The sequence below is a fragment of the Amblyomma maculatum genome, chromosome 4, assembly GCF_055883805.1.
Source record: "Amblyomma maculatum isolate TAMU_Amacu chromosome 4, ASM5588380v1, whole genome shotgun sequence".
Classification (NCBI taxonomy): domain Eukaryota; kingdom Metazoa; phylum Arthropoda; class Arachnida; order Ixodida; family Ixodidae; genus Amblyomma; species Amblyomma maculatum.
Genome location: NC_139347.1, coordinates 172,889,433 through 172,902,622, shown reverse-complemented (window position 1 = coordinate 172,902,622; position 13,190 = coordinate 172,889,433). Strand labels below are relative to the sequence as shown.

At 45.5% G+C, this 13,190-nt stretch overlaps 1 pseudogene; it reads right to left on the bottom strand.

Moving 5' to 3' along the window:
* Positions 1 to 1,627: 1,627 nt before the first annotated feature.
* Positions 1,628 to 3,653, bottom strand: LOC146193501 (uncharacterized; annotated as a pseudogene).
* Between the last annotated feature and the right edge of the window lie 9,537 nt (positions 3,654 to 13,190).

Below are 13,190 nucleotides of genomic sequence, written 5' to 3'. Positions count from 1 at the left end.
ATCCGCGCTGAGGAAGCCCGCCAGCTTGCCCGTATGCACATCGGACGGCAGCAGACCTCTGACGCGGACCGCTACAACCTCCGGCACCGCCAGGTTCACTACAAACCTGGGGATCAAGTCTGGGTGTGGACACCAGTTCGCCGTCCAGGCTTGTCAGAGAAACTCCTTTCCCGCTATTTCGGGCCGTACAAAGTGTTGCGTCGTGTGAGTGATGTCAGTTATGAAGTTATTCCAGACGGCGCCGCACTTTCAAAACGTCGAAAGCCCAGCTCGGACATTGTGCACATTGTGCGGCTGAAGCCGTACTACCAACGATAACCCACGGCCACCTCCTGTGACGACTCTCTTACTTTGCACACCGTTCTCACCGCCCATGCTCACTTTTTTTTTTCGGAAGGGGGAGTAATGCCACCTAGCGTTGCCAGGTGGCGCATGACTGAGTGAAGAACGACGAAGTGTCGCTTGCGGGTTTTGCGTCTGTGCTGCTCACCGCTGTTGTATCGGAGCTAACCCCTTTGCTATTCTTTATATCCTCAATCATCTTGTACGTGACAATATATTGTCACGCTACTGACGACGAGAAAGGATTGTACTGGTATGGCAGAAGAAGAAGGAGCGTAGGTGTCTGGGGGCTAGTAGGCTTCACCTCTTCCCGCTGCACAGCACTGTAAATAAACACCCCCTTTCTTATTTAACCGTAACAACTTGGTGGGAGGTGTTCCGTTCGATCTCTGCCTACGGCGCAGCAACACCAACTGGAGTTTCGACGCAGTCGCCGCCTTGCTGGACTGCCACCGCTTTCAACTATCATAGACCGCACTAACTCTAACCGTGCAAGCCGCGATGCTGCAAGCCAGGCTGGTGACAGGCCTGCGCCCTCCAGCTCTATTCCCTCCCAGTCTTACCGGGAACCACGACCGTTTGCAGGAGGAGAAGGTGAGGACCTTGAGAAGTGGCTGCTTCATTATGAACGAGTTAGTCGGTACACCCGGTCGGACCCTATCGCCATGCAAACAAATGTCGTTTTCTTTTTAACACACAGGACGATGACCAGGTTCGAGAATAACGAGGACAATTTGACAACTTGGGAACGGTTTTCCACCGAGATAAAACAGCGTTTTGGTGACTCTGTACCGAGCAAAAAGGTGGCTGAGCAGACCCTTGCTCAAAGAGCTCAATTGCCCGATGAAATGTGTACCACTTATACGAAAGAGATCCTCAGATTGTGCAAATGTGTCAATTCCAACATGCCCGAGAAAGACAGAGTCGGCCACATTTTTAGGGGCATCGCGGCAACAGTCTGGAAGTGCAAGGTAAACGTATGGATGTTTTTTTTTATTGTTTTATGTTTGATATTGACCATAATTAGTCGCGTAATGAGTTTATGGTCAGCCAATTGTTTTTGCTTTCACAATGCATTTAATTATCTTTCTCCCTAAACTCATTACACAACTTACTCTCGCAAATATCAGCTACAAAAACAATAAAAAAAGATATCCCCTGTGTTTACCGCGGGCTCTCAGACTGTTGGCTCCTTTCATCATCCGAGCGACACATTGTTGTAAAGAATTTTCTGTTAATATGAGATAACAACTCTTGCACAGAGACAGCATAGAGTCAATTAGGTCTACTCCTTAATAATTGGCGCCTGCATATTCTGAAGAGCAGCACAAGCTGAAATGACTTTGTTCATATGCGGCACCAGGCTTAGAGGTACTCTGTTACTGATGGTATGATAAATCTTCAACCTTCTTATGACTCTTTCTACATGTATGAGTACCGACGCAATCCTATATGCTTTTCCATATATTCTTCTCACAGTTGAGCTCCTCCTGAAATAAAGAGAGGCATGAGCAGCCCAGCACCTCTGCCTTCGACGGTTGTACGAATGCTTGGAAGTCCTTTGTCGCTAGGAACTTAATCGCCTGGTTTGAGAAGCTGCAAAAAGCAAGAGTCCAGAGTGATGAATGAATCAGTATGCCGCCCTCAATACACCTTGCATATAAAACTATGAAACTTACCATGCCGTCGGGAATGATTCCTATTAAGACCTTTAAAGTGTATCCATCAGGATTCGAGAGCATTTCTGTTCGTATCTCGGTGCATTCTATTATTAGCCTGCAATTTAGATACTTCTCTTTAAATGGTGCAGGAAGAGAAAGTTTGATTATCTCTCGTGATAGCATAAACACCAAATTCTTCAGAGAAACACTTAAAATGCTGAGTGTTGTTCTAAACACAGTTGATGCTGTTGTGGCTGTGATGCCAAACATTGATCCCAAGACACTCTATGTTATCCCAAGTCGGAGCTTGGTGAGGAACAAGCAAAGCTTGTCTTCCCCTATTACGGTATTGTATATGTACTTTGATTGAAGCACCAAGTTTAAAAGAAGGCAAAAGACTTGCAGCGTTACACCACACAAATCTTGCAGTGCCTCTTCCGTTTCCTTTAGGGACTGAAAGCCACGAAATCCGCAGCTCATCATCCAGTTTCCATCTGTGCTTGCGACCTTCAGAAGAAAGACAAAGAAGAAAGCATTAAGATGAAATAAAAAAGAAAGGGCAATTAGATAGATGAAACAATAAATTAAAAATAATATTTCCACTATACTGCAACTAAAAGCATTCATTCCAAAAGAAAATCGATGTTGCCATGACAACATTAAAACTATGTAAATTAAGCAGAAAAAGGAAATTCAAAATTACATTTCATAATACTGCCAGCGAAATGCAATGTATTTTTGTTTGTTACAAGCAAGACAATGTAACAGTGTAAAGGCAAGAGCCTCCTCTAGTTTCTTAAAGAAAACACTTCACATAATTTTCGTTAGGGCAAGATTGCAAAAAAGTACTAAAAAGTCCAACTCTTTGCTCAATTCTTGGTGTTCGACATGAGTTGAGGCCTGGGGGCCATTTAATTGGTGCTGAAAGAAGTATGCTTAGCTTGGCTGAAGTTGCACATTCTTCTGTCTGGCTTGTCTAAAAAAAGGGGGGGGGCGGTAAAGATGGGACCCTAGTCGCATTTGTACCACTGCATGAGTCAGTTGAAAGAACATTAATGAAAAGAAATAGTGATTGCAGAGGCAGATGCACTGTTTACATTCCCCTGTAATGGAAGGATGGTCTAACATCAACACTCTTCGTAGTGTGTTGACCATCATTTCTTGAGCCACATGCATGCACCAAAGGATCTGAAGCATTGATGCTGTGGGATAAAGGGCTAGTGATTGTTTCCAGACAGGCGTCACAGAAATCCACTTCTGTTTGGTCAAGCTGTAGCTTTTCTAAAGGAGACGTTTCTGACACCTGTGTCGTCACTACATCATTTGTGGCAGGTGATGGATGTTCAGCTGCTGCATCGAGATGCCTGGACGAGGTTGCCAGGTTGAAACGCCTTTGCCACCTGCATTACACAGTCCGAGCATGATCAATGTCAGTAATGGAATGATATCATAGTGGGCATGGCTTAAATAAATGCAATATCAACCTTACTCATTTTGTACACCACTAAGGGAACTGGGCATGCTGAAAAATATCCATGCTTTAATTTACAATTTAAGCTTTACCTTTGCTTTCATACCTTTGTGCCCTTTCCTGGTCAGGTGCCTTCTTTCTGCACGCTGGTGGGAAAATGGTTGGAATGTAGGCGGCATGTTGGCTGATATCATTCCTGTTGCTTCCGACAAAATGAGTGCTGCAGATTCGTGTATGTGCCTTGGGCTCCCACGTAGTGCTGTCAGGATCGTGCAAGAAAAATATCATGGCTTTTAATTTTCAGTTATGTAATTAGTGTCTGCCAATCTAATAGTTGTAGTTTGTTAAGTGCAACAATATGTATTATGCTCAATGCGAAAAAATCTTTAGTTATTTAAGAATAACTTGAATATGTATTTGCTGAATTGCTGATTTGTTATACTTATTATATGTCTAATACATGTGTTATTACCTTTGTTTTGTATAAATAACCATTAGCTAATTATGTTGTTATTTTCTTTTATTGTAACGATCGATCGGGGGTCCCTGTGCAGTCTTCTAATTATGGCACCCTCGTCTGTATTTTTATGTACTGTATAAGTATGTTCAAACTAATGTGCACATATCGAAAGGTAGCAACACTGAAAAACAAAGTATTTGTCTGCGCAATTCTAAACAAAAAAGAGAAGTGAATGAAGAAAAAAATGAAAAAGCTTACATTACATGTCGATCAGTTTCGACACGAATAAACAGCGTTTTCAAGAAGTAAATGCATGCAGCTGAGCCTTTGACAACATATATGCTGTAGTAGTAACGCGAAATTTACAAAACACCGTTTTGAACTAACAGCGCTGCGCGAAATGGCGGAAGAAAAACATCTAAAGCGCCGGGCGTCTCTCGCCAGCAGCCCCGTCTGTTCCTTAAATATGAACGCCACCTGACTAAATAACTTGCTATCCTGCGTATTTAACCGCCTGGACGCATGTTTACTGGAGAATAGAAGAAAACTGTGAGTAGCGGCGGCTTATAAAATACGTGTTATCAAAACTCGATGTTCTATCCACGCAACCCTAACTCCACTTTCACAACACTGTTACAGGAAGAAGGTAATGTGAGCAACAGTTACCGCAGCCGTGGCTTGCATTCATGCCCTCCGTTACTAAGTTGAGTGGGTGCAGACATAGAAAGCAAAAAGCTGCAACAGCCAGAGCATTAAGCGAGATAAAACCGGCAGTACTTACTTGAATCTCCTTACTGCGGTAACCCGCGGTAACCCCCGGGAATCTATATGGTCCCGTGTACTGAACTGTGACAGCCTAAGACACAACAATACCTTGTACCACCACTTCGCTTTGGCGGGACCACTTCAGTCATCGCGAATATTGCTCCCGCGCAACTCTGCCACCGTACGTGCGCACAAAATTAGCAGAGCGTCTGCTCCGGCGATGTCCCGACTTTCCACGGCTCGCCGCTGGGGTACTAGCGTCGCGCCGCTAAACTTGAGCTTGGACTCTCTAAAGCTGAGTCACCTCCACTACCTCGTGGGGACAGAACAGACAATAGAGAAGAAAGAAAAAGAAGAGTGAAAGAAAAACGCGAGTTGCAACAGCCGTCATCCTCCACCGAAGCGGTGGCGTGTGCACTGACGGTCTACAACAGACACAACTCCAGTTACAGGCTAGCCCAAGCCGCAAGCGGCAGTGGCCTATAAGTCTCAGCCCCGTCGGACCAGGAGAAGCTATAAGCGCCCCTGTGAGTTGCAAAATGATTCGTCGGGAGCCATTTTATGGTAGTGTATCGATAGCGGAGCACTGCACGTACCAATCCAGCTTTTTGCAGGCGCACGTACAAATTATGCTCGCAGGGTGAGGACGACGAAGAGTGCCGAGCACGAGGAGGTGTTGAAGTGCCAGGAAACTCAGGTTTGATGTGAGAGAGCGCCGAAGAGTACAAAGGATTGAAGTGCGGAGTTGACAGCCGACGTACTGTGGTATAGCACTGCCGAGATACCCTTTGATCGGCTTCATTATCTCACTTTCACATTTGTCCGCATTTCCGGCTGATGGCAATTTGATGGTATTGCTTATGCTTGCCTACCCGCGCCGTCATGTGGTCATCTTCACTCCTACTACAACTTGGATTCCTTGTGCCGCGTTCTTCGAAGCAACGCCAGGGGCGCCTTGCAGTTCATCTATCCGTGTTCGCGCTGTCTCCAATATCTTCCTGCTTTTCTTCGCACGCACATGATCTGATGAACACCTTTCTTTAACCTAATAGGAACCGAGAATATGGCTAGTTGTGAGGATTCATAATTGGAAGCACAAAAAACGCAAGACAAAAGTGAATGAAGAGCAAGTTTTGGGGCAAAATGCTTGGGAAAGGGGTCATAGGTTTCAAATCGTTGCGTCAATGGCACAGTGCTTCGTTCCGCCACTGGAAACGAATAAGTCCACGTCGCGCTGCAAAAGCCCCTTATGTGGTCATTTTGTGCACAGAACCCCACAATGAAGATTGAGAAATAACACACAATGGCCCGAGTGGCACCATGGAGGACAGTGGCGTGCAATGAGAGTGTTCAAGCCTGTTGCGTCTCCTCTTTCGCTTTGGTCCTCTGTTTTACCGCTGCCAAGTACGAATTCTTTAGCATATAGTGTTGTACGTGTTTCGAGTGTGCTTTTTAAAGTAAAAGCTTTACTATGTACTTCGGTAGTAACAGTAACGCGTGTTTCATATGGCCTTGAACGTGCCTAGCAAATCTGGCTCCAGACCACCATGAAGCCAAGCCACAGCCCAGACGGCCCGCCTTCTGCGTACACCAGCAGGTTATCCACTGCTCTCGTCTATGCACACAACCCCAAGGGACTCCCATCAGGAGGCACCCCATTATCTCCTTCATTTCGTTCCAAAATTTTAGTACCCCCTTGCTTAAAAAATTACGAGTTCAACGCTGCTGAACCAAATATTGAGCGAAAGCATTAACTGAGGGTGACCGAGCGTTTTTCTTCTCATCTTCTTCCTCAGCAAGCCCCACTTTAACCGAGCCGTATGAGCGTGCCTTAGTGGCCTATAGGGGTAACGTGAATACCAGGGTCCTAGGAGGCTGATTCTGACATAACCGTCCCATGTGAAACGAGAGACCCAAGTGGGCAGCTCCTGCTAACCGCATCAGGCCGGCGCTTGAGTTGGGAGCCCATCTCTTGCTTTTGTGCTACGTGGGTTGTGACGTCACAGTGGCACGTGGTTAAGACCTTGCTAACGCCGCGCTACGTCGACGCTTGAGTTGGTAGCCGAGCTCTCACCCTAGTGTTACGTTGGGTGTCACGTTACAGCGTCACGTGGGTAAGACATACGTGGCTACCGCCGCGCTACGCTGAAGGCTCGAAACCTAGAGTAGTATTGCTTTCGCAATAAAGCATGAGCTCGCAACTGGACGGGAAGCGCAGAACAGCTATGGCGCATGCCTTACGCAGACATTATGGAGAAGACCCCATTGTAGCATATTTAGTAGCGGTACTTATGAAAACGCCCATCGTAAGTTACTAGCAGTTACAAACAACCATGCAAAACATCTCTCTGCTTTCTCTGTTCATTCCAATTCTACAACAAAAGCGGAGGAGGCAGCCATTGCACTAGCCTTGACTTCTACGCCCGCCACTAAAATAATCTCGGATTCAAACTTGGCTATCCTGAACTTTGCCAATGGTTTACTGTCCCCCAACACTCACCGTATTTTAAGTTTTTGCCAACCTCGACAATTCGTCACCCTTATTTGGACGCCCGCATATGCGGGCATTCCTGGTACTGGGGAGGCTCACTCCCAGGCCCGCGATCTTTTTCTAGGCTGGGGAAGAACGGCCTTCCTTAGATGCTGGGGAGTGCATACTGCTCTTTTGTAACATCCTTACCTACAAATGCCAAAATAGGAAAACTTACGCACCTCCTGCTCCGACTCTCACAATGCATCAAACTGCCCATTGGCGTAAGCTACAACCGCGCACAACCCCATACCCCATCCTTCCCCACGCCCGCTTTCCCGATCAATTTCCTTGTTCCTGCAGGATCAGTGACAAACCTGGGGACTTTCTACACACATTTCTCACCTGTTCCTCATCCACACCCTCCTTCATCAGATGATGGCCCTAGATTACTGGGAGCACCTACTCACCAGTACCTTCGATTAGGAGCGGGGCAAGATTATTACTAGCGCTCTCGCTAAGATAGCCCTTCAAGGCCTTTCCTTTCCTTTATGAGAGGGTCCTCTGTAGATTGAGGGGGCTCTAAAACGTCATGTAGGGGGCTGCATCCCCACCCTCTGTAATTTTGACACAAAATGTTTCTACCACCACCGCTAAGCCGCCTGTGTCATCTTCGTACGCGTCGCGCGTTGACGGCAGCTCTCACATCTTCAGCTGCTGCTCCGTTTCTTCTTCTGTATAACGCACCTAGTTTTTCTTCACAAACCTGGCAAACGTCAACCGTATCGGTACATTCACAAATATAAAACATTGTCTGACACAATGCCACACATTCTTCTAGTCCCCTGTCTACCCTGAACAGCATTGCCTGGCGCAAATGCACACAGCAATCCAGTCCCCTGCCTCCTTTATCCTTCCACGGGCACCGCGCTTCCAATCTGACTCGGCTCCTTGGACTTCTTCGTTCAAAATACCGTCGACACCTTTGTGTCGTCTGGACCAAATTGTAGTGCCGTTGAGTTTCGCACACATCCACGAAGGAATCGCACGTTTTCGACCTTGTTGCGAAAGCAACACTACGCCAGCCAGCTCGGCTCGTCGCGTATGCTCGTATGCCGTAGCACCAAATGGCAGGAGCTGCCTATATGGGTCTCTGGTTTCACATGGACGGTTATGTCAGAATCAGCCTGCCAGAGTCCTGGTATTCACCTTACTCCTAGAGGCCACTAAGGCTTGTTCATATGGCTTGGCTAAGGCTGGGCTTTATATGTGGGCTCATACCCTCATATACCCTCATACCGTCATACGCTTAAAGACGGAGCTTAGGTGTCCTCCATATATCGATGTAATAAGTGTCTTTACTAACAGCACCCAAAACTCCGGTGAACTGTGATGCATTCAACGAAACGCTGGTTGTGTGCGATAAAACATTCGGTCGCCCGGAGCCTAAGCTTTCGCTCACACTTGTATGCCGTAAGCCACAATTGGAAGGCCCAACGAGACCCCCAGAAGACGGCGAGCAGACGTAACGGGTGAAGAGCGCGCTGCACGTCTAGAGAAATGAAGAGGGCTTTGGTCGGTTTAGTTTTTGAGCCTTGACACGTCAAAGGTGGTCGGCGAGCAGACTTTGCACAAAGAGAGGGCGAGCACGGGTAGGCCACGGGAGCTTTACCGTCCCTTCAAGAATAGCTCCTTTGGAAGTATGTGTTGTCTGTGCGACCGGCTATGGCATAAAAATGATCTACCACCAGTAAGCGGGCTTATGCATCCGACTCTTCATTTGGTCACAATCGTAGCCATTCTTTCGCAATTCAACTAGGGTTCCTCAGAGCTAAACCACAGACAACTGTTTCTACTGCGGTTCAAGCGCGTTAAACCTTTTCTTAACTTTTTTTGTTTTCATCTCATATAGGATCTAAGCTTTAAAGGATACACATAGCTTCATTTAGTTTGGTTTGATATGCCTGTTATCTCATTTGAACATGCCCGCGATAGCGTTCTCCTTCTGCAGTTGAGAGGGCATTTCTACTTAGTGACAACTGGCGTCCACAGGAAGACAAACTTTACTTACTTTAAGGGGTCCCTACTGAAAAACTGTACGTGAGCTGTACAAGAAATTGTGAGAGTGAATGAGAATGTATAAGAATATGTGAGTTCTTGGAAGATTAAACGTGGATTTATGAGAGCACGTAGAGCCTCCGTGCAGGAATGCATGAGATTGTACAAGTTCTTGTGAGATTGAATATGCCCATGAGCGAGCTCACTGAAGCACGCACAGCCACTGTGAAATATTGAATGAGAATGAGCTGGTCACGTGTTTGTGCGAGCTTGTAGAAGCACATGGAGCCAGTGCGTGAACAGATGCTCTGCGAGAGCATGCAAACTACGTGGCCATGTACATGCTTGCATGATAAGAGATTAGTCGTTGAGACTGTGTAGGTCCTTCCAATATGAAAGAGGCCAATATTAGAGCTTTCGTCTAAGGATTACTTCATGATTATTTGCGACAAGTACGCTTTTTCATATTTCACAATTTTGGTCTTGGCTTGCAGCACACTTTCAACATTAGTGGAAAAGTGTTCGCTTCCTTTCATTATGCAGAAATCTTTATATGACAACATGCACGCTGAGCAACAACTACTCAACATATCGAGCTCACTGTAAAACAATGTCAAAATCGAGATGCTTCAACTAGATCTAATAGCATCATTTGCTTCTCTTTCAACCATTCGTTTCTGAAAGTCGGACGCAGCCATAGATGCACGACAAAGGCTGTGTGCACAACGTTGATGTGTTGCTTGCCAAGTAGATGACGGTCAAACTGGCGATCAAAATCCCCCTTACATTTTGCATACGAATGAAGGCAACGAACTATAACTGTACACTATTATCACCATCAGGCATCACAAGTTTATATGAAGAACTGGCTTGGAGTTTCATCTGTGTGAAGGAAAAGTAAATGTGATAGCATAAATGTAAAAGCCAACTCCAGTACTGAACTTCTAGAGCTCATATTCACTTGTAAAGACCACAAAAAGACAATTCTCAAACGACTGAACAGCATTAACAGATGAGTTGGGAGAGAAGATAACAACAGTTCTGCTTCTTTATCTCCCTTACTATCTTAGAGCACTGTTCACTCAATTGACTCATTATAACCAACCAGCCTGACTCTCTTTTTCAGCACAAGGATAGGCTGAGCAAAACAGCTGCTACAGCCCTTTGAGTTTTGATTTGCACATATACATCTATATACACCCTTTTTCAAGTTTCCTGAGACTATAACAAACAATTGCTGAACTGCACTACTCTGAATTGAAGCTTTCTGCTGGGTAATGACACTTTCAAATGCTGTCCGTCTCATTGTCAACTAAAAAGAAAAAAAGAAAGGATTGAATTGGTGATCTTAGACTAATGAAGAGATACACAAATCCTAGTATTTTATGAAAGGTGATACCAACAGTATGTGTTGCATCTTGAGGCTATGCGCACTATACACATATATGCTGAATCATCATATATTGCAAGTAAATATCTTTTAGATGGCATATTTTTCAGTGTCACTGTAGGCTGCGTCACGCGAGATGCATTGAGGAAAGCAGCACGTGCAACTCCACGAATATATGTTGTGCAGTTTCCACCAGCAGTGCATAATAATTATGCTGCATGGAAAGAGCAGCTTGGTCGCTTTAGCTTATTTACTATATGCTGTAGGCCACCGAGATAAGTTGAAATATTTGTATGGTCAGTTTCTTAATTGAAATAAAGAGCGTGCAAACACCCCACACTGCCTTCACTTGAAGCTTGACCGGTAAGCTATTTTTTCATATCGCGTATCTTTCCTGACTGAGAGTTCAGGCTTTCACCCAACTGTCCTTGCTTTTGCTATAAGCTACAGGCATTAAAAAATTTCGTCACCATTCAAGAGTTAAACACTGAAGTAGTGAGGCACATATCACACAAGAAATGATCGCTCTCAGGCAACCAGTTTCCGCTGGCAGCCATTGATATTACGCCCATAAAGGAACAGTGGGCGAGCCGAATTGGGCTCGCCCACTGTTTTGTATGGACGAGCACAATTCAGCATCTTCTGTTTCCAAACAAATCACTTGATCTGTAAAACGCCGTAGTCTTGCAACATTAACAAACAAACAATTGCCACTGCAACTGTTTATGAACAGGAGTTTTCGCAAGAAACTTGGCAATGAATTTGGGCCAAAGCTCCGATTCGCCGAACCACAGACCGCGGTCAACCTGAGGTCCATGACAAGCACGCAGTTTGTCCAGCATCGCGAGAAAAGAAGCGAAACTCACGGTGGTCTTTCGCTAGCACTGGTACATTTCTGAATGAACAAACTACAGGCGTGCGTACTCGAAAAACACGAAGCGTTAGCGCGTAGACACCCGACATCGTGCTTGCCACTGTTCGGCGAGCAGCAAAGGCGTTACGTCAGCGACTCCCGAAACAGAAACAAGTGGAAACCAGGCGAGGCAGCCGAAGCGGATCGAAGTGCTAGCCATACCCATTATGAGTTGGTGGCGTCGCGCCTTTTTCTCTTGTTTTCTGCTGGGGGCCTTGCTGCTGGCGGCTTCATTATTTCGAGATATACGCATATACGAGGCACAAAGCGCAAAAAAATAGCTCGTGCGATGTGCAGAAGCGTGGTCAGGTTGTGTGTACACTTGTGCAAAAAGTGTGCTTGCGTGGCCGACAGGTAGTGCGTTTCCTTTGTGCGCTTTCACCGCAAACGCTACGCTGACGACGGGACTATTGGAGGGCGGCCACCACCTGGCATACATTTGACATGTCGGAGGTAAGTTAATTTCCATCCTTCCTGTACATTCTTCTAAAACTTTGCGCAGAACTGATGATGCATGCCAAGACAGCGCTAGTTCGTAAACATCAAGACGCGCTTGTCATTTATAACATACGATAGTTAGCTTTTGACGAGGGAAGGGTGAATGCGTTTGCAGTGTCTTGGAAAAGAGACAGTTAGTGCCAGGGGCTGCACGCTCAGAGTAGAATATGCCGTGCAAATCATCACTCGTAAAACCATTGCGGGGTGCACGATGCTGGCGACTACTGCAATTCAGCCTTCGGCAAGAATTTAAAATGGGCCAGTTCCAAGTGCCTCAACCCGGACCTTATGTTGCGCTGCAGTTGAAGATACGGCGTTTGTGCAGTTGCAACTACACGGATTGAATAAGTGGTATGTGCGTCACGTGTTGTGGACGTGTCCATCAACGACGCCCATTAGGCAACGGATAATCATGAAGGTGGGCCTGCGGTGGAATCGCGATAGGGATTATGAGAGATGGACAATGGACAATCGCTATACTGCCAACCTTCTCGAATACATAATCACAACTGGACTTCACACCTTCTTTTAACTTTCATCCCATTCCCCCTTTCTCAACTTATGCCTTGTCGCAAACTCTTCGAAAAAAACCTACCTGAGTTACAACAGGACTAGATCATTATTCTTATGTTCCATAAATATTGCGGATTATGGAATATGGAGCCGGCGAACATGGTACGGCAGTATGATTCAGCAGCAACCGTACTTAAACTCCATTGTCGAGCCTTGGGCAGTAGAAGGGAAAAAAAGTTTTGAGCTATTTTGAATTTTTTCACCTGTATTGCGCTTGACATTTTATTTTTCATACTCTGTCGTGAATGAAGTAATCCCCAAAAACTACTAAGCCCATATAAATGACAGACACCAAACTCAGACCTTCAGTCCAGATATGTCAGTAAGGTGTAAAGGTAATTATGCTTTCAACAGTACCAATAGTATTGATTTTCTTGTTTAATTATTTACATATGAAGCGAAAAATTATCTGACTTAGGGCTGAGATGCCCCATTGGCATCTTCTCTGATATGAAATGTGAATCAAAATGTGTGCACTTTTTCCGTACTGAGTATACCACTGATTCATCACAGATGTGGGAATATGAAATTCATGCAGGTTTCAAAATGAAGAGTGCATGCATAATTCCAAGCAAAATAAGCCTTTGCT